A 22690-nucleotide genomic window follows, 5' to 3' on the forward strand; every position below is an offset into this window, starting at 1 on the left:
TATCTAAGATTCATGACTTTATTAACCCTAAGTAGCTGTCAAGTACCAGAATCAGTCATAATTTCTTCTGTTTGAGTGTATATTAAGTCAAATTAGGATCTTTGAGGAGAACATATAATCACCACGACTTTATTAAAGAAACAAATAAGAACAGAAACTGGCATGGATGAAGGGAAAGCATGTCCCTTACATACCATAGGTTGGAGTGTAACTAGTAAACCCACTCTGGAAAGCAGTTTGGACATTTCTATAAAAAAAAATAGAAATAGATTTATCTTATGACCCAGCTATATAGTTCCTGGGCTACATTCAGAGGGCTTTCTATCTTAGTACAGAAATACTTACATAATCATATTCATTAATGCTCTATTCACAACAGCTAGGAAATGGATTCCACCAAGATGTCCATCATCTGACAAGTGAAAAATAAAATTGTTGTACATAGTCACAATCTAATGTTACTCATTTGTAAAGAAAAATAAAATCATGACATGGGAAAAGTTTTTCAAAGTGAAGTCACTTTGTCCCCAAAAGACAATTGGATGGATTCTAGGAATATAAAAGGAAATAAAGAGATCCTTAAATTAGGATGAGGGAAGTGGGTAGAGAAAAGAGAAATCTGTTATGGGTCAATCCAAACAAAGGACATATGAAGAAGCCTCATGAAACTCTACCACTGTGTGTGTGTGTGTGTGTGTGTGTGTGTGTGTGTGTGTGTGTAAATAGTTTATGCAAAAGAATATAACAACAGTGAACAATAATGTTACCAAAAGATAAGGGTTGTATCAAAATTTCAGTGTGAGATAAAGGTTACCTCCTCAGCCACTGCCACTATTGCTCTTGGTTGCATACCAGAACTTGATGAAATAGGAGCAGTGGGCTACGTTCCTGGCACCCGGCCACCCACATGGCTAGCTATATACCCGAAATAATTACATGGAAACTGTATTCTTTTAAACACTGCCTGGCCCATTAGTTATAACCTCTTATTGGCTAGCTCTTACATATTGATCTAACCCATTTCTAATATTCCTGTACCACCACGAGGTGTCTTACCAGGGAAGATCTTAACATGGGTCTGTGTCGGGTGGGAGAATCATGGTGACTACTTGACCCGGCTTCTTTCTCCCAGCATTCTGTTCTGTCTACTCCGCCTACCTAATTTTCTGTCCTATCAGGCCAAGCAGTTTTCTTTATTAGTTAACCAATGAAAGCAACAAATAAGATACAAGACCCACCTCCATCAAGAATTAGCTGGTAAAAGATTATTGTCAAGATATCAAAATGGTTGCTGGGCACAGAGACATTAGTCTTGAATGCACCAGGAAACCTTCTCTATGAGTAGGTGTCATAGGTGCTATGCAGGCTGCTGGGACAAAAGAGGGTCAATGGTCATGTTTTACTGAACACTGGTCCCTGCATTTTGTAGATGGAAACTGCTCATTCATTTTCCAGCCTCCTTGACGTGAAATAATTATACAGAAACTATATTAATTACAACACTGTTTGGCCCATTAACCCAGGTTTTTGATTAACTCTTATATCTTAAATTAACACATTTTTATTATTTTAAATTTTACCACAAGGCTCATGGTCTACCTGTAAGATTATGGGGCTTCTGCCTCCTTCAACAGTTACATGGTGTCTCTCTGACTCTGCCTTTTTTTTATCTCTGCTTGGAATTTTGCCTTGCTCTATTCTACTCCATCATATGCCCCAAAAGCTTCTTTATTAACCAATAAAAGCAGTATAAATATAAAGTTCCCACACCATAAGACTAGGAAAAATACACTCACTGGTACAAGAGTTCCATGACTGTTTATGACAGTAACCAACTGCTATCTTGATCTTAATTGGATTATATGCCTACTGTTTAGGAGAAAATATGTGTTTGGTATTATAAATATGCTCAAAAAACTATGGTGTAGAAACCATAATCTCTAAGAAAGAACTTATTGATGTTGTGTATATAAATGTTCATGTTTTCAGACTGTATTCTAAATTTTTATGTTTATATTCATAGATTTTTGCGACTTTCAACTTTGGACAGAGAAGCCTTTGATTATGGTGGGTAGTGGTTAATGCAAAGATTATTACTCTTCAAAGTGCAAAATAAGCAACTTGAGAGCTCAACCATAGATGGGACACCTATATGAAACTCACATCACCAATGCTCAGAGAATATCATGGATTATGGGGAGGGAAGAATGTAATAAGTACAAAATGGGCAAGAGTGCTGTAAAATTCTTATTTCCGGATATATATGACATCTTTGTTGCACACAAGAACTCATAGCATCTGTGATTACATACACATGACCTGTACAACATCAAGCTATTTAAAAATTCTGTCATGGAAGTGGAAGGGATCCTGAAGCTCAAGCTCTAGCCAAAGTGCTATTGCAGTTGAAGGCTGATAAAGGAGAGAGAGTTACTTTCCATTAGGAGTGTAGACATTGATATGTTAACTGGTCTACTGTGAATGACTCCACATGCCTGAACATATGGGCAGCACAAAATGACCTCAGTGTCTTCAATAAATAACAAAACATACAAAATAAGGACATGGCATTGAGTGTAAGAAGTGATAGTGGAGACCCTATGGGCAGTTGGAGAAGGGGAATGAGGGCAGATAGGATCAAAATAAAATATATGGATGTATGGAGGTTTCCAAAAATAAAGAAAAATAACCACTTCAAAGTTGTAGAAATAGAAAATTATAGAGTACAATAATTTTTAAACTACTGAAATGTTAGGAAAGGAAAAAGGAGAAGATAGATATAAAGAACATTTTGTTATTAATTATCTTACTCCTTGTGAAATAATATAATGTTGTTTGTAAATTGTTTTATGAACTCACCTATAAATTTATATTGCAAACTCTACAGAAACCACTAAAACCATTTTAAGGGAAGTGTAATATTTATGCTAAGAAGACAAAAAAATTGAATTAAATAAAGAATTAAAACCAGACAAGATAAAAGAACTCTGAAAAGAACAAAAATCAAAAAAGATATAATTAACAGAAAAATAATTATGAAAAGTAATTACTATCAACTACACTATAATAAATAAGAACAACTATGAATGGTTTAAACAGACTAACAGATACCATACTGAAGCTTAAAAAAAAGATACCCAATTATGTGTTGTCTATAAAAAGCAATATTGACAAATTAGAATATAATATAATGAATAAGGAAAGATCAAAATGAGTTCAAATAAAAACATCTGACCTACTGTAACCCATAAGCCTTTAAAATAACATTCACTTTGTAATTTAAGTGAGAGCAAGAAGAAAACATTGATTTATGAAAAAGGAAAATCATTGTCTAATTGTATTGTTTCATTTCATTTCATTCAGAGATAAACTAAAACAGAATGATTAATAGCATTTTTTCACATAAAAGTTTTCCTGAGTATCTAACCTCCCACATTAAATATATCTGTTGTGCAATAGTCATAGGTAGCACAGCTGATACGTAAGAAACTCATTGTGTTTGATTATGGAAATAATTTACACTTCAGTTAGAAGTTTAAGAATATAATGTTAAGACCATGATGGGGACACCCACTAAAAAAGTTTACCTGAGCTAATGGGAGCTCACCAACTTTGGCCAGGCAGAGAAGGAACTAGCATAGGATCAAACTGGAAACATTGGATGTGGGTGACAGCTTGTCTGGCTGGGGCACACTGGTCACTGACAGTGGGACCAGGATTTATCCCTACTGTTGTACTGTCTTTTTGGAACCCATTCTCTTTTGATGGATACCTTGCTCAGCCTAGAAAAGGAGGAAGGGCCTTGGTCTTTCCTCAAAGCAATATGCATTACCCTCTCTGGGGGTTGGGGTGGGGGGAAGTAGAGGGAATGGAAGGAGAGAAGTGAGTGGGAACTGGGATTGGTATGTAAAATGAAAAAAAGATATTTTGTTTTATTTTACAAATGAATATAGGTAGAATAAATTAAAATATTTTCAAGATTTTACTTTTTTATGTTTCATTTTTATATATGTTAAAATATACAATGAAGAGAATATAGGCTGCTGAAAGCTCCTCTCATTTATCTTTCAGAATTTTCTGTTTTATGTGATTGATGTTTGTCACTCAAAACAACTAATTTGATTTATAAATATCTTTTAGTGTCATACTTATTTTTGCATATTTTTAAATTTTAAAATAAAAATTCAATGACTTTAAAGTAACATAAAATCAAATTCATTAATTCATTCTTAAATATTTATTACTCATTTTGTACCAAATATTCTCTGATATACCAATGGTTTAGCAGTAAATTAGCCCCATATATTTCACAAAACTACCTTTTAACATGCTAAACTATTAAATGCTATACAATAGTTTTGATGGATTCTTTATATCCCACATTTTAAAAATCTTTGTTTGAGGGAGCCAAATTTTACAGATGTCAAGTTACTTATGAACATCACATAGATAATGAAAATAAAATCTGGGCCAAGTTCATAACCCAATTTTGCATTTGACTTTCAGAGGAAATTCAGGAAATGACTTTGTTCTTTTTACAGGAATTATGTACTATATTTGAGTAGGAAATGTTACTGAAAGCAAATTGGAAGATGACCAAAAACAGCTACTGACCCCGATCTTGCTTGTTTAATTGTTTAGGATTTAATAGGCATTCATTGATTGTTGTGTCTCCCATTCTTCCGTCAGAGAGATACTGAAGATTGTATGAAAATTAAAATAGCTAATATGCTTAGAGGTGATATTTGGGAAGGGACTTTATTTAGAAATGTCTTAACACAAAAATGTGAATATGTATTTTGAACCTTTATGAGAAACATTTTAAGATCAAAATAATTTGACAATGAAGTTAAGCAGTATATATTTTTAGCATGATATGTCATCATTTCATTGCAGAACATTTTTAAGTAACCTATCCACCACTTCATAACTACACAGGAAGTTAGCATTTGAAAATAATTATAGTCATTAGTGACACATTTCTAGTTTTGAGAAAAATATGGTCCTAGTATGCCATCAACATAACATAATGAGAACAATAAGTTTCAAACTAACTTTCTATGGCAATTTTATTCATATCCTTCCTCTCCCCTTATCTCTCTTTTTCTACTGTATTTTTTGTTTCCTTTGTTTTGTTAATATGTGAATTTAACTTCTGAGTATACTATAGCAGCTCATAGAATTTTATTCTGACATATGAGACTACTTTTCCAATTACTAACTGGGCTACTCCATTTGCACAAAACAGAGACAATACTTCTGTATAACAACAACAAAAATATTTTCACCTATATGCCTGCACATTTTGAAAGAACCTAAACCAATTGTCATCACCTTTTCTATATCTCAAAGATTGCAGAATCCTCAGTTCTGTACTGTATATAACTCACTGCCAATTTTTGCTTGCACATCAATTACTCCACTGAATACAATGTTTTATTTAATATTCACTGCTTACATAATTTTTTAAATAGTTCCATGTTAGTATTCTTTCTCCCCATGAAAATTAACCATTTAGAAAAAAATTTCTGAGAGTTCCACTCTCTTCTTAAGACACATCAGCATATGCCCATGACCTTAAACTTCAAACTTCTAAATGTATAATTCATGAGCATTCATTTTTATCCTAACTAACCAAGGATGACCCCAGCTAAGACCTTAAGCAATAGAGGAGGTTCTGCCTGAACTGGCCTTGTCCTGTAGTCAGATTGATGAATATCTTAAATGTCACCATAGTACCTTCATCTAGCAACTGATGGAAACAGAGGCAGAGACCCACAGCTCCCAAAGTCCAGTTGAAGAGTGGGAGGAGTAATAATATGAGCAAAGAGGTCAAGACCATGATGGGGACACCCACTAAAACAGTTTATCTGAGCTAAAGGGAGTGCACCAACTCCAGCCAGACTGGGAAGGAACCAGCATAGGTATAAACTAGTCCTTTGAATGTGGGTGATAGTTGTATAGCTGGTGCAGACTGTGGGGCTACTGGAAGTGGCAACAGGATTTATCCCTACTGCTTATACTGACTTTTTGGAACATATTCTCTTTGTATGGATACCTTGCTCAGCCTAGATAAAGGAGGGGAGGGCCCTGGATTTTCCCCAAAAGCAATGTGCCTAACCCTCTCTTTGGAGTGAAAGTGGGGTGGGCTACAGGATAGGTGGAGGGGATGGCAGGATGGTAGTGAGTGGAAACTGGAATTGGTATGTAAAATGAAAAAAGAGTTTGTTTTCTTTTATGTTATTTTATCTTTTTTTTTCGAAGCTGAGGTCCGAACCCAGGGCCTTGTGTTTGCTAGGCAAGTGCTCTACCAGTAAGCTAAATCCCTGACCCCATTTGTTTTCTTTTTTTATTATTATTATTTATTAAAGATTTCTGTCTCCTCCCCGCCACCGCCTCCCATTTCCCTCCCCCTCCCCCAATCAACCACCCCCCTCTCACCAGCCCAAAGAGAAGTCAGGGTTCCCTGCCCTGTGGGGAGTCCAAGGACCTCACACCTCCTTCCAGGTCTAGTAAGGTGAACATCCAAACTGCCTAGGCTCCCACAAAGCCAGTAAGTGCAGTAGGATCAAAACCCACTGCCATTGTTCTTGAATTCACATCAGTCCTCATTGTCTGCTATGTTCAGCGAGTCCAGTTTTATCCCATGCTTTTTCAGACTCAGTCCAGCTGGCCTTGGTGAGTTCCCCATAGAACATCCCCATTGTCTCAGTGTGTGGGTGCCCCTCTCGCGGTCCTGAGTTCCTTGCTCATGTTCTCTCCTTCTGCTCCTGATTTGGACCTTGGGATTGCAGTCTGGTGCTCCAATGTGGGACTCTGTCTCTGCCTCCTTTCATCGCCTGATAAAGGGTAATATCCAGGAGGATGACTATATGTTTTTCTTTGGGTTTACCTTCTTATTTAGCTTCTATAGGATTGCGAATTATAGGCTCAATGTCCTTTATTTATGGCTAGAAGCCAATTATGAGTGAGTACATCCCATGTTCCTCTTTTTGGGTCTGGCCTACCTCACTCAGGATAGCGTTTTCTATTTCCGTCCATTTGCATGCAAAATTCAAGAAGTCCTTGTTTTTTACTGCTGAGTAGTACTCTAATGTGTATATATTCCATACTTTCTTCATCCATTCTTCCATTGAAGGGCATCTAGGTTTCCAGATTCTTGCTATTTGAAACAATGCTGCTATGAACATAGTTGAGCATATACTTTTGTTGTATGATAGGGCATCTCTTGGGTATATTCCCAAGAGTGGTATTGCTGGGTCCAGGGGTAGGTTGATCCCGAATTTCCTGAGAAACCACCACATTGATTTCCAAAATGGTTGCACAAGTTTTCATTCCCACCAGCAATGGATGAGTGTACCCCTTACTCCACAACCTCTCCAGCAAAGGCTATCATTGGTATTTTTGATTTTAGCCATTCTGACACATGTAAGATGGTATCTTAAAGTTGTTTTAATTTGGATTTCCCTGATCTCTAAGGAGGTTGAGCATGACCTTAAGTGTCTTTTGGCCATTTGAACTTCTTCTGTTGAGAATTCTCTGTTCAGCTCAGTGCCCCATTTTATACTTGGTTGATTAGCCTTTTACAGTCTAGTTTCTTGAGTTCTTTATATATTTTGGAGATCAGACCTTTGTCAGTTGTGGGGTTTGTATCCTACACCATCTCATTGTCATTACTTTTTCCATAGTGTATGCCAACATTATCCACCATATGAATTATTGTGTGAACCTTCTAACTAGTTCGTATCTTTGTTGTCTTATACTCTTGTTATCTTATTTTCTCTTGCATAAAAAAAATAAGTTCCTTAGGACTAAAATGTCTGGATCAAGTGGGGAGAGGAAGAAAAGAAGAAAATGAAGTAGGGAATATAGGGAGAGAGACAACTGAAATTTAGGGTCATTTGAGTGATAGCATTAAAATCTAATAAGATAGAAGCTTCCTAAAATATGTACATATGTTAAAGCAATTTAAATGAAATTGTCAAATTATAAGGGAGGGACTGCCCCAGTTGGACAGCTCTTGTCACCAAATGAAACTTCCCATTCCTGTAATGGGTTACATCTAATTGAGTTATTGGCCAAAGTTGTTCCAAGAAAACCCCAAACTATAGACTGCTCTCCAGAAACTGGTGGCAAGGATACATTACTGAAGACAACAGTTAGAAAGATATTGAGAATTATATAGATAAATAGTCATCTAAGTTTGTCATTTATAATTAGACTAATCAGGTTCTCTAGATATATAGAGATTATACTCAGTATAGATAGATAATCTTCGACCTCTTCAAAGAGCTGTAGAAAATGGCCTTTAATCTAACTCAGAGTTTCGTGATAGTGAGACACAATTGCTCCTGGCAACACCGCTCTATTCCCGAGAGAATGTTGAGGACCAAAGACACTCCACCTGGAGCCTTTCTATTTGGCAGAACTGGCCTTGGGGCAAAGAAATGCCCATACCTCAACCACTGACAGAGATACAGAGAGTGCATCAATGGATAAAACAGGACTGTCATATCCTGCCAAGACAGGGTAAGATAGTTTTGAAAAGTTCCTTGCCTTTAATAATGGTATGTCAGTTATGTTAGGCCTTAGCCAAAATTGGTTGACTCAACATTGCAAATGAGACTTTGGGTGATTGCCCAGGTAGTCAGTTGTCTCTGTCAATTGTTGCACATTTTGGATATATCTCGTTTGTTGAGTAGTGTTTATTCCCTTCTCAGATCTTTGACGGAGTTGAAGATTATATAATTGTAGTTACTCTCTACATTATTTGGACTCCTTGAGATAGAATGTTTAGCAAAGATTTTGTTCTCAATATTGTTTGTTATATTTATTATTTGTTGTTATTGTATATAGTAGTATTTGGTTTGGTTCTGTCTTATTTAGACAAAAAGGGGAGATGTAGGGATAGGTCCCACCCCTTGAGGGCCGTGTTTGCCTCGGGCTAATGTCTGCCTATAAATTTGGCGAGCGTGCTCCCAGCCGTTGCTTCTGCTTTCCTGGTCTCCACGGGAACGGTGGTTCTGTAAGTCTATTTCTACATTAAAGCTATATATATATATATATATATATATATATATATATATATATATATATACAATCTGTCTGCATTTGTTTACGCCGTTACATAGTTACATTCTGTTGTGGAAAATACCATTATCAAAAACAATTAATGCTCTTCAACTGGACTTTGGGGGCTCAGTCCGTTGCTCTGATGAGGGAATTTGTCTCTATCTCTATCCATCACTGGATGAAGACTCTATGGTAATATTTGAGATAATCATCAGTGTGATAGTGGGGCAAGGCCAGTTCAGGCACCCTCTGCTGCCCCAAGGACCTAGCTCGGGACCTCCCTGTGGACACCTGGGATCCCCTCTAGAGCCAACTCTCTTGCCAACCCTAAAATGTTTCCCTTAATGTAGATATCTTCTTCCCTGCTCCTATATCTGTCCTTCCTCCATCTCCACCCTCCCACTCCCCCAAGCACTCTCCAGTCTTGTCCTTTTCCCTTCTCTCTCCCCCTCTCCCCTTCCCTCACCCACATGCTCCCAACTTTTGCCCGGCAATCTTGTTTGCTTCCAATTTCCAAGAAGATCTATATATGTTTTTCTTTGGGTTGATCTTTTTATTTGGCTTCTCTAGGCTTGTCAGGGAGAAGATGGGCAAGGAAGTCTGGTGATGTGGGAGTGTCATATATCAATCTGTTGATTCATTGGTTAATTAATAAAGAAACTGCTTGACCTGATAGGACAGAAAATTAGGTAGGCAGAGTAGACAGAACAGAATGCTGGGAAGAAGGGAAATGAGCTCAGATGCCAGGCAGCTCCTCTCCAGGGCAGATGCGATGAAGCTCCGACCCAGGATGGATGAAAGCTAGAATCTTCCTGGTAAGCACACCTCGTGGTGCTACACACATTAATAGAAATGGGCCAAGCAGTGTTTATATGAATACAGTTTGTGTGTCGTTATTTTGGGGCATAAGCTAGCTAGGCGGCTGGGAGCTGGGTGGCAGGAACACAGCCCGCAGCTCCCACTACAGTCTGGACTTCAAGGGGTTGGCCCACCCACTGAGACAGTGTGCCTGTTCTAATGGGAGCTCACCAAATCCAGCTGGACCAGGACTGAATGAGCATGTGATCAATCCAGACTCTCTGAATGTGGCTATAAATGGGGGCTGACTGAGAAGCCATTGATAAAGGCACTGGGACTTGTTTCTACTGCATATAATGGCTTTTTGGGACCCTACTCTATTTGTCTATTTGGATGTAAAGCTTGCTAGACTGGATGTGGGCGAAGGTTGGACTTCCCACAAGGCAGGGTTCCCTGTCCTCTCTTAAGGAGGGAGGTGAAGGGAGGAGGGGTAGTGGGAGAGCGGGAGGGGAATGGGAGAAGGGGAGTAAATGTAAATTTTTTGAATGGAAAAATAAATTAAAAAAAATAAAAAAGCAATTAATGTATGAAAGGTTTTATTTGACTTAAAAGTTATCACCTACCATTTAGGGAAGGGCCATAACTCAAGCAAGAACTTGAAACAGAAACCAAGGAAGAATGTTGCTCTGGATTGGTCTTAAGATTATTATTGCTCAGTTTTATTATACATCCCAGGACTACTTGCAAAGGGAATGGTACTACCCATGGTGAACTGGACTCTCTTATATTAAGCAACAATCAAAACAACACATACCAAGGCTTACCCATCATCCAATCTTATCTGAAAAATTCCTCAATTGAGATTCCCTTCTATATTAACTCTAGATGTGAAAAGTTGAAAATTAAAGCTAACAAGTACAGAGAACACTCTTTTCCCCAGTCCTCCACTGACTTTTACAATATTTCTTCTGCCCTTCTGTGATGATCACAAGCCTTAAGAGGATTCGATATGATATACATCTCTCATTTATGGATAAATACTCCATAGACATTTTTTCTCTGCACTTTGAGAAGTTATTAGTTTCTGTATTATTTGGGAGTACTGTCCACTGCAAAAATAAGTTTCTCTGATGAGAGTTGAAAACTGTATTTATCTAGAGATATAGAGTTAAGTATTTTGAAGGAAGTTAGACATTATGTCCATTTTTCAAAATAATTATAAATGATTCACTTCTAGAGCCTATGAGCTGGACATTACTAGGAGGCTCATTACTTTTGCTCTTAGGGCATATGTGTTCCTTATACCTTTTTATAATTAGACTACTAATACCTATAAGTTTCAAATATATTTTCTTCTGTTCTAAAGATTGCCTCTCTATTTTGTCGACTATTCTGTTTAATGTGTATTTTTAATTTAATGTTTTCTATAGTTTTGCTGTTGTTAGTTTTACTTTTTGCACATGTTTTAGATTTCATTCTTAAGAGATTCTTGTAAATTGCAATGTTATGCAGTTTTCCCTGTATGTTGTCTTCTATCTTTGTAGTTTTGGGTATTCCATGTAAATCTTAAATGTATTTTGAATTCATTTTCATATATGCTGTCCAATTTCATTCTTTCACATGAAATTAACTAGCATTTATAGTGCCACTTCTTGATGAGAAGATATGATAATGTTTATGAATTATACTGTCAAGGGAAGGAAAAATTTTAAGTCTATGGGACACTGGGTTGATAGCCTTACCAAGAGCATGCATAATTCTAAAGCTAATATTTGACCCCTGATAATGGATTGATTGATTCCTGTTGAGAAGTCTCTGAAACAGCAATATGATGTTGTAAAAGGAGCGGCAGGCCGCTTCCTGCTGACCAGCTCCCAGCCACCTGGCTAGCTTATAGCCCGAAATAACAACACACAAATTTTATTCATTTAAACACTGCCTGGCCCATTACTTTTAGCCTCTTATTGGCTAACTCTCACATCTTGGTTCAACCCATTTCTAAAATCTGTATGTCACCACGAGCTCGTAGCTTACCAGGAAAGATTCAGCATGTCTGACCTGGCAGCTTCATGGTGGGTGGCTCTCTCTGACCCTGCTTTCTTCCTCCTAGAATTCAGTTCTGTATTCTCCGCCCATCTAAGGGCTGCTCTATCAAAGGCCAAGGCAGTTTTCCTTATTCAACCAATGAAAGCAACACATAGAAAGAAGACCCTCCTACACCAATATGATATTCTTCTGCATCTATGTATACTCTCTTAATATCTCCATATGGTATCCTGGAAAAATACTAATAACATTGAATTTTCATTGATTTATGAAAAAGAAAGTCTCTGGTTTAAACTCCATTTGCATTTACTCTCCCAGTTGTCTATATTTTGGTTTATTCAGAAAAAAATTCAGAAGTTTGTAGAAGAGTTGTGCTATTGACATATGATGTTATTGCAGAAAATTGATCATATTTGATATTTCACGGTTGATTTCCAACAAGTCTACTTTGATGTATCTCTAAGTAGTTTCACATTTGCATAACTATCATAGAGAATTAGAAGGTAGACTTTAGACTGAACTTTGGGAAAGCACTTACTTTCTTGATAATAGAATAGCATAGATATGGAAGGAAAACAGGTAAGTCTTAGGTTAAATCAGTATAGAAGTTATTGTTTTACTGAACTACAGGTTGCTTGAATGTTAGTTAAAATTAATGTGACTAAAAGGGTAAGTTTGAGTTTTAGGGGACCTAAAGAAAAACTTTTAAAGAGTCTGTACTCTATTTTGTAATAGAAGCCTTTAAAACAAGAACTAGAAAGCATAATATCCTTTACAAAAGAAATCACACTCGTTAGATGCCAATCTTACTTTTGTTATTTTATTAAATATATTATGGCAATTCATTGTTTATTTTATTGTTTACTTTCATTTTAAAAACCTCCGGTATGCTTGATTCCTCTTAAAACTCCAAATAACTTTAATTTTTGGAACATGTTAATGAATGTTTAAATATTTACATATATACTAGGATTTTTGTAAGCAACAATCTCATCTCTTCAGGCAAGAAAAAAATTCATAAGCCTTTCTCTGAAACAGCAAAAATGTTCAGTAGATCATATAAGAAAGCATAAAAGTATAAGAGTAATGAAAGTTTATAATGTATACAGAGCAAACATAACAGCCCTGGTATATACTAGGACATAAGTCTTCTCTGTCCACATCATGTGGCTAGGCGTTAGATTATCGATTTTCTGCAAAGGAGCATGAAAGTGTTCTAGCTTGCTTTGAAAGGACAGCTCACCCAGAGTGTCTTTCACTCTTATTGATTTTAAATCACATTCAGTGACTGACTTTGAATCAGCAAGTGTGTTTCCTTGGCGTTAAAACATAAGAAAGATTTAATTAGAGGCTTGCAGTCTAGATAAAAGACAGCAACCATATCAGATTTACAGTCTGAATGAAACTTCTCTTTTGGTGCTTATGGTTAGAAAAAAAAAAAAACAACATGTTTTAGTATTTTTTCCAAAATATTTGCTGAGGACTTCCTGAAGCTAAGGACTCTGCATTATGTTATCCCCTCATCAGTAAAATCTACCAGATGCCATGACTCTGAGCAGCTATTATGGGGAAGTTTTTTTTTTATTTGACTAAAATGTCTGTTAGCTGTATAAAGACATTTCAAAAGAAATGCCAACCTTAAATTGAATATTCCATAGTCTGAAATGTTTTACAAAAGTCTACTTCAGAGATTATATAAATATTTCACTTTTAAGACTTAAAAGGAGCCAAGATATTATTTGTGAAACAGTTAAAATATGAAACTAGGAGTATTCCAGTGTCACCCAGAAATGATTTCTGGTGGAAACTTCAACAATATTTATAGGTCTTGTCAAACTGTTATAGTTTTCATTCACAATGTGTACATTGCATGAAAATTTATGGACCTGTGTGAAAATTTCCCTGAGACAAATCTTCCATCATCACAATTATTAGGATTTAGGGTATGCATATATTTGATAGACTAATTAATGTCAATTTACTTTCCAGAATTCTTGCAAGAGCATTCAGTCTGAATTCTTAGAAAAGTATATTATCCCATCATCTCAGTAATATAGGAGATTATCAAACTTTCTAATTTTAATGTCAAAAAGTAAGTACATTTTTATATAAATCTACATTATGTTATTGAAGTATTTAAGTTTCCTTACCCGGAGGTCACTTGCCAAAAGTCACAGATCTAGATGCATCCTCTGAAGTAGTGTAATTCCTTGTCTCATTTAACTTAGAGGCTGGGCAACCTAGTCAAATAATTTCCTTTCTTTTTTATTGATTTATTTTTTATTATTATTGAAAAAATTTCTGCCTCTTCCCCCCTCCCATTTCCTTCCCCCACTCCTCTCCCCCTCCCTCTCCAGTCCTAAGAGCAGTCAGGGTCCCCTGCCCTGTGAGAAGTCCAAGGTCCTCCCTGATCCATGCAGGTCTCTGAAGGTGAGCATCCAAACAGGCGAGGCTCCCACAAACCCTGGAGAACCAGACTGAGCTCCCAAGGTCCAAATGAGGAGCAGAAGGAGGGAGAAGATGAGCAAGGAAGTCAGGACTGGGAGGGGTGCACCCACCCACTGAGACAGTGGGGCTGATCTATTGGGAGCTCACCAAGGCCCCTGGACTGGGACTGAAAAAGCATGGGATAAAACCGGACTCTTTAAATAATTTCCTTTCTTAAGGAATTGCACTTTGCAAAGTATTGCTGCAATTCCTCTCTATCTAATAGCTTACCAGTTGTTGATTATTTGGAACTGTTAATGCGGTTCAGCTAGAAAGCAACACCTGTGCTCAGTAACTACACCATTTGTTGGCCCAGGTATAATTAAAAGATGATTTCAGAAAATTTAAAAACGTAAAATCTCAGTTACTCGGTTGGTGAGAATGCAAACTTGTGCAACCACTTTGAAAATCAGTGTGGTGGTTTCTCAGGAAACTGGGAATCAACCTACCTCAGGACACATATACACTTTAGAGTTCTACTCAGTCGTAGAACTGTGTTTTTAAGACATTGATCGATTAATACAGTTCGAATGGGTACAACTATAAAAAAAAAATGTCTTACTTAATTTCTACCAGTCATATAAACAAGAGCTACAGGGCAAGAGAGTTGGCTCAGTGATTAAGAATGTGTATTATTTTTGCAAGGGACCCATGTTTGGTTCCAAGCACATATGTAGGGTGGCTCAAAATCTCATGTAGCTCTGTCTCCAAGGAATCTGACACCTTCAATTTAATATATACTATCATTCACTGATGGAAAATAAATTATTAAAAAAACTCTCTGGTACAATATACATCTGTTCCTTTATATGCAGTAAATAAGTGTTTTCCAATATAGCTTTCTTATATCCTTCATAATAGTATCCGTGCAGTGAATTCTTTTCCTTGAAAGGTTATAAATTGATTTTAATGTATATGAAAATCACAAAAATGAAGTTAATGCTAATGCATTATGTAGGACTAAAATAGTGAAGTTTTGTGAAAATTTAAAATAAACTGTTTACGTAATTCCCTGGCTATTTTTTTTCCAGAGGTAAACTTGATCTTTAAATGTTTTCCTTTATATGTAAAATAGATATTATGCAGTTCTTAACATATATTCAATATATATGTCTTCTGTTATTTAACATTTTACTATAATCATATTTTAAAAACATGATGTTCTATTGATGGAGGAAGGTCGTTGGCTAATAAAGGAACTGCCTTGGCCCATTTTATTGGTTAGAAGATAGGTGGGAGGAGAAAACAGAACAGAACGCTGGGAGGAAGAGGAAGTGAGCTCAGACTCGACAGCTCTCCTCTTGGGAGCAGACACCTGAGAGAGACGCCATGCTCCTGGCTCCTGGGCAGACACACACTATGAAGCTCCGACCCAGGATGGACATAGGCTAGAATCTTCCCGGTAAGCGCACCTAGGGGCGCAACACAGAGGATTAGAAATGGGCTAAATTAATATGTGAGAATTAGCCTAGAAGATGCTAGATAGAAATGGGCCAAGCAGTGATTAAATGAATACAGTTTGTGTGTTGTTATTTCGGAGCATAAGCTAGCCAGGCGGCTGGGGTGCCAGGGATGCAGCCCTGCCGCTCCTATTACTACATTCTATTGCACAAATACATCTGAATGGAAAGTGGTTAATATTTAATTACTGTTTATATAGAGAAAATACCACAATCAGTATTGCTTTTACATTTCTGAGTAGTAAACACTCCCAAATTCTGAACTTAGGCAATACAAATAACATAGAGAATTAAGAAATAATGATAGCATCCAGCTCTACCAAAATAGTCTTAAAGAACTACAAGACAGCATTGGCTGCATCATTTCAAATGTAATATATTTTACAAATAACTTTCAAATAGTCACAGGTTTTTAGATATACCAAAATGATAATTGTATGAAATAAGAGGATCTCTGTATATAAATGTAAGCTAATAAATAATATATTTTATCTGAAGCTATTTTAATAAGTAATATAAAAATATAAAGCTTTATAATTATTTTATTATTATAGAAAAATTGCAAATATGATATCAACATAATTATAAAAAGACTTGAAAACAAGCGCACAGATAAATATAAAGACACGTGTTTGGATTAGTCTTGGTTAAAGAAAATATTATAAGAGTTTTGTCAGAAAATAATAGGATTGCTAATTATTTTATTTCTCTCTTGCAGAATCCATGTGTTTTGTAGCATTTGCAAGTTAAATTCAGGTTTAAAAATAACTTCATTTTACAATTGATTCTACAATTCACTAGTCATTTTTAAAACTCTTCTAAACACAGGCATGTCAACATTCAAACTATGTAACTAGCTGAAATAAAATATAATTGTTTGTCTGAATGGGAAATTTCCATTGCTTAAATATCTTAGTTTTTGAAATTTGTACATTTACTAGTTCAGTAACTATCAGAACACCATTATTCTCTACAATGTGTCTCTATATTATAATTTACAATAAGACAGTTAACATTGTTTTCATGTCCATTTTCATGAGCTGCAAAATATTAAGTCAACTAATATTTATTTAATAGTCATTTTATGATTTATAATCACATACTTGATTCATCAAAGTAATTAATAAATGAGTGTTAAAGACTAAATAATTTCAACTGACCCAAAATTAATCCAGAAGGCAATGAGGGCAAGGATTTAAATACATGTATTCTGCAAATATGAAAATCTAAAGAAAAATTTGACATTTTAAGTAAATATAAACTCTATAAAAAGTATCCAAAAGCAATCAGTAAAGATAAAATCACAGCTGGGAGAAGATACATTGGATATCTACAAAAGTTGATTAAATGCTAAAGATTAAAATATTAGTGAATAAATAGGTAAAGAGAAAATATTTAGAATGAAGCCAAAAGAAAAAATGGAAAAATTAAATTCAAATCAGATAGTTGTTAATAGATTATCAGGAATACATATAGAAAAAGGTGAAAAAATAAATATGCAACATAATAGCTGAGATTTTCTAAAGGACATTATATAACATAAAGATAAAACATATTAATTACATCCAAAGGAAACATCAAGAAAAACACTTCTACAGTATAATATAACTAATATCTTCAAAACTAGTAATACAAAAACAAAATAAAAAACTTTAAAACAGATATTAAATAGCCAGACAACATACAGTGGAACAGAAAGGAAGAATATTAGTTGAAAAATTTAAAGGTCAAACTAAGATTGGAATAATAATGCATGACTATAATCCTAGAAAACTGGAGGCTGAGTCTGGGAGAATTTTATGATCTGGTAAGCAACCTAGACTATACCGTATGCATCATGATCATACATACCTACATAGCAAGACCATGGATTTTCCAAAAATATAAATAAAAGAAAGAAAATGAAGTTACACTGTTTACAAAGGTTTAGCAAATAAAAATGTCAGCAAACTTCTCAACACAAACAGTGAAAGCAAAAAGAATGCAGCAGCATTCTTAAGACATCAAAATAATTTTTGCTTGCATCTCCATAATTACTAATGATGTTGAGCATGTATTTATGTACTGTTGGCCATTTTTACATTTTATAAGATATTTACATTAAATATTTTGCCAATTTCTCATTAGAATTGTTTTTACTTTTGTTTAGTTTGTTTTTGATTAGTTGGAGAATTGGAGAGAGAGAAGATAGAGAATCTATAGTGAATGACATGAAAGTAGAAGGAACTGCATTAGTTATTTTTTGCATCATTTTGACAAAATACCTCACAGAAGCAATTTATGGGAAGAAAAGGTTTATTTGAACTCCTAGTTTAAGGGGCATTTCAATTCATATTGATAGGGAAGGCATGGAAGGCTTAGTGGTTGTACAAGCATGTGACAAATTTTCATCACATTGAATGTATCTGGAAGCAGAGAATTCAAGTTGGGAGCAGTGCCATGTAAAGCTTTCAAAGGCTTCTCTAAGTGACCCATTTTCACAAGCAAGGCTGTGTGAATCAGTGCATTAACCCATAGGGGACATTTTAGATTCAAGTCATAACAAGTCATAACTAGAAGGAGGAAGATTAATGGAGGAGAAGAGGGAATAAGATAAGGTAATGAAAGGTGAGTATAAGCAATGCATATGATACATGTCTAAATATGTCATAATGTAACCTATTATTTTGCATATTTATTGAAAGCGAATGTGATCCTTATACCAAAACAATTTTTTAGAAACTTGGGCCAACTAAAATCCTCTTCAAAGAACAGATTCCACTTGGTTCAGTTCTTGAATTAAAATTATTTCCAGACAATATTCACTTGTATCACCCTCACTGGGGGTGGTCTAATGTGGGATGTCCTTCTGTATATGTGTTGCTTTTATTAGTTGATGAACTAAGCTGTTTTGGTTAATAGCTTAGCAGAGTAAAGTCATGAAGGAAATCCAGAGATATGTAGATTATTTGGAGTCAGGAGATGCCATGTAGCTATTGTAGGAGAAAGACACCACCAGACATTTTTAGTAAGCCACAGCCTCATGGTGATACACAGATTAATGGAAATGGGTTAATTTAAGATGTAAGAACTAGCTAGGAATATGTCTGAGTCATTGTCCAAACAGTGTTATAATTAGTATAGTTTCTGTGTGATTATTAGGGTCTAGGTGGCTGGGCAAACTAACAGCCTCTGTTTTCAGTGGTCCATTCGCACAGCTTCATCCTTGGATGAAGTCCACCACTGCATCCAAATCTTCATACAATACAGTGGCCTCACCCACTTTGGATTTATGACTTCCAAATATTTTCAAATTTGAAGGGTGTTAGTAGTGACTTCTATGGCCCTTTTTTGCATCCTGAACACCTTCAACTGACATAATGTGCAAATATCAGTATTATCTCTGCCTTGTCTAATTAGATGTCATAGTTATCCTGCAAAGGTCAATACTCTTCCATCTGCAATGCAGACCCCGATGTTATATCCAACCCTCCATATATGTTCAGTTGCACCCTTTCTTTTCTTTTTTGCTTTAGATGTGGACTGTCATAGAAGGAAACTATCTTTAGAAATTAGTCTCCAGTCTCATCACTGATTGACTGAAGATTTGTCCCAAAAGTCATCCATTTCCTTAGCAACTTCCCTTCTCACACACCTGCTTTTCCTCTTCTGTCTTTCCCCATCACAGAATTCACATAAATGGAAATATTACCTTTCTATAACTTCATTTTATTTTCATCACCATCATCAATATTCCCTATTGATATATGATTCAATATTTTTATGTTAGTCCGTTTTTCAGGCTCCAGGAAATGCTACAAATGTTTGCAAGTTCTCTGATCTTTTTCTTAAGATGATCTTCATTTGAAGTGGTGAACTTATCAAGGGCTTTATCTATTCTGAGGAGGGTTAAACATGGGTCTTATTTTTTGTTTCTTACTTTTACATCTTCTCTTGTGTTGACACTTTTTCTTAGACTGACACTGTCTTTTATTTCGTTTCCTTTCTTTCCTTTCCTTCCATTTTCTACTTAGCACATGATAACAAACATAAATTGTTGGTCTTATTGATCTTTTACGCTTTCTCTGATGAACACTGTATGCTTGAAACTTTTTCTTTGTTCCTTCTAGGGATCGTTTTGTCTTCATTCTTGTCTTTGGTACCTAGAAAGACAACAGGGGAAGTTCCGAAAGATATTAGTTTACAGAAAGCAGTTAAGAACTTGATTTGATTACAGGCATCATAAAAATAGGTGTGAATTCATACAATATTAGGGCAGGGATCTGGAGATAAAAGTTAATGAAGAAGCTAGGTTGCCATCGTCCTACCTTAAAATGTAAGCTGCATCTCAGTGGAATAAATGCCTTCCTCTTTTTCCTCCCTTTAGTCCTTGGAGTCAGTGTCAGCTTAGCCCAGTTTTGCTTCATTGAATTTCTAGTCACCTTAGTCATGATGAAAACAAGAACTGGTCTGTCCAGGAGCTCCTAACACACCTGTATGTTCATTCTCAGAAAAAATGATAAACTATATCCTTCAAATTTGTTGGTGAGTAAACTGTTCATTCTAGCCAGTAGCATCTTAGGGATGCATAGACATCACAAAGCACTACTTCTGACACCTCTAAAGAGTGGAGACTAGTAGGAGGGCCATTATGAGTTTTCAACATCACAAGGTACAGTCTTCCTGGAGAATCTTAAAGGAAAAGGAAATATTGGGAAAAGTGAGCGTTCTCTGACACCCTCTGCATATTCTTTCCACACTGATGTTCTTACAATCTTTATCTCTCTAGGTTCAACTTTCAAGCTCACTCTGTAAGAATAAAAGTTTTTATGTTTTACTTTTTTTTTCTAAATCATCTATGTTATTTTTTTACTATTACTTACTATTTTACTCATCTTACTTTAAATCTGTATAAACTAATGCTGTGAAGAGAAATGTACCAGATGTACCCTTCCCATGAGCTGCAAGGGCAGGCTACTTTTAGGACTTTAGATACTTCTTTCTTCTCTGTCCAGAACACATTGACCAAGATCCTGAAAGATGTCTTGAAGTAGAGGAAAATCTACAGTGGAAGATAAGGACAGCATGGATGGACTGAAGATAACAGAAGGAGGAAATATTGTGGAAACAGAAGAAATCAAAAAACAATCTGTGGAAGAGGATGCTGAAGGAGAAGTGGATAGCCGCAAACCACCAGTCTTGGCTATTCAGTGGTCTATGTCAGATGAATCTGAAAACTCCCTGGAATCTGTTGGTGTAGAAGCCAAAATCAGTGAATAATTCTGTGTGTTTTGTTATTGTGGGGAGAAAAGTTCCTTAGGACAAGGAAACTTAAAACAATTCAGAGTAACACCTGGACTTAACTTTTCCAGGAAAGATCAGCCTTGTAACAAGGACATCGATGACAACAGCAGTGGGACCTGTGAGAAAATACAGAACTCAGTCCACAAAAGCAAAGAGAAAAAAGAAAAGAACACCAGCAGAATGTAGTTTCTTTGTTAAGTGTAAGCACCCCAGACATCTTCTGAGGATCAGACTGGCAAGTTATGGGATGAACTCAGTCTGGTTGGCCTTCCAGTTGCCTTTGATGTTCTTATTTGATTATGCAAGCACTTTCTGGGCTCATCATCAATGTGTGGAGTGGTCACTGGGAATATACCAAATGGAAGAACCATTATTAGTGAATATGGACAATGCTGTTGTCTCAGTGAGCACAGAACAATGTGCATTTTGCAAAAACCTTGAAGCCCTTTTAAGAGGCTCCTCCAACAAATGCAGATTAGATTCAGAGTTCTTGTTTTAAAAAAAGAGAGAAGGGGAGTGCTGAGGGACAATGGTCTTGTACCTGAAAAGACTTGTCACTTGTATTGCTTTAATAAATTGCTGATTGACCAGTAGCCAGGCAGGAAGTATAGGCAGGACAACCAGAACAGAAGAATTCTGGGAAGGGGAAAGTCTCAGTTTATAGTCATTACCCAGACACAGAGGAGGCAAGATGAGAATGCCTTGCTGATATAAGTTACCAAGCTATGTGGCTAACACAAAGAAGAATTATGGGCTAATTTAAGATGTAAGAGTTAATAAGAAGGCTGAGCTAATAGGCCAACCAATTTATAATTAATGTAGACCTCTGTGTTTCTTTGGAACTGAATGGCTGTGGGACTGGGTGGGACAGAAATCTCTGTCAACAAATATAGGAGTATTTAAGTCTGGATGGAGAAGTGACTTGTTCGATATTTATGAAACTAGAAAAACTTTTTTAAATAATATTTTTGTTCTTTGATAATTTCATTTATGTATACAATTTGTTTGGTCATAATTGATAGCCACTATATCCCTCCAGCTTCCACTGGATCCTTTCAGTCAATCTCCCTTTAATCTTTCATGCTCTCTGTTTTAAACTAATGACCCACTGAGCCCAATTAGTGCTGACTTAACTGGTTTGATTTTGGACATGCAACCAGAGCTTTTGTGAATTAATGTGTAACAGCCATGCAATATACAGGGCAAAGCATTTTATAGGACAATTTCTTATTCTCTGCTTCTTGCATTTTTCTATTTTCCTTTCCTCAATTTTCCATGAGCCTATTCATTAGTCAATTGTAGGGGATTTATTTGTATTTTAATATATAAAGACTGCCTAAGGATCTGAGAGTAAAACAGGAATCCTCTAATCACACCAGTCAGAGTAGGTATTAATAAATTTGTAATGAGAATTAGGGGGCTAATGTTTGAGGAAATATGAGTCTTAAAGGCAACAACATAGTTGATTTCAGTGTGTCCACTACCTCTGAGGAAATAAACCACATTAATCATAGTGGAAAAATTAATGTTGAAGTGGCTGGTTC

The sequence above is a fragment of the Microtus oregoni genome, unplaced genomic scaffold (assembly GCF_018167655.1).
Source record: "Microtus oregoni isolate MIOR12 unplaced genomic scaffold, Mior012 000052F_000, whole genome shotgun sequence".
In the NCBI taxonomy this organism is placed as follows: Eukaryota; Metazoa; Chordata; class Mammalia; order Rodentia; family Cricetidae; genus Microtus; species Microtus oregoni.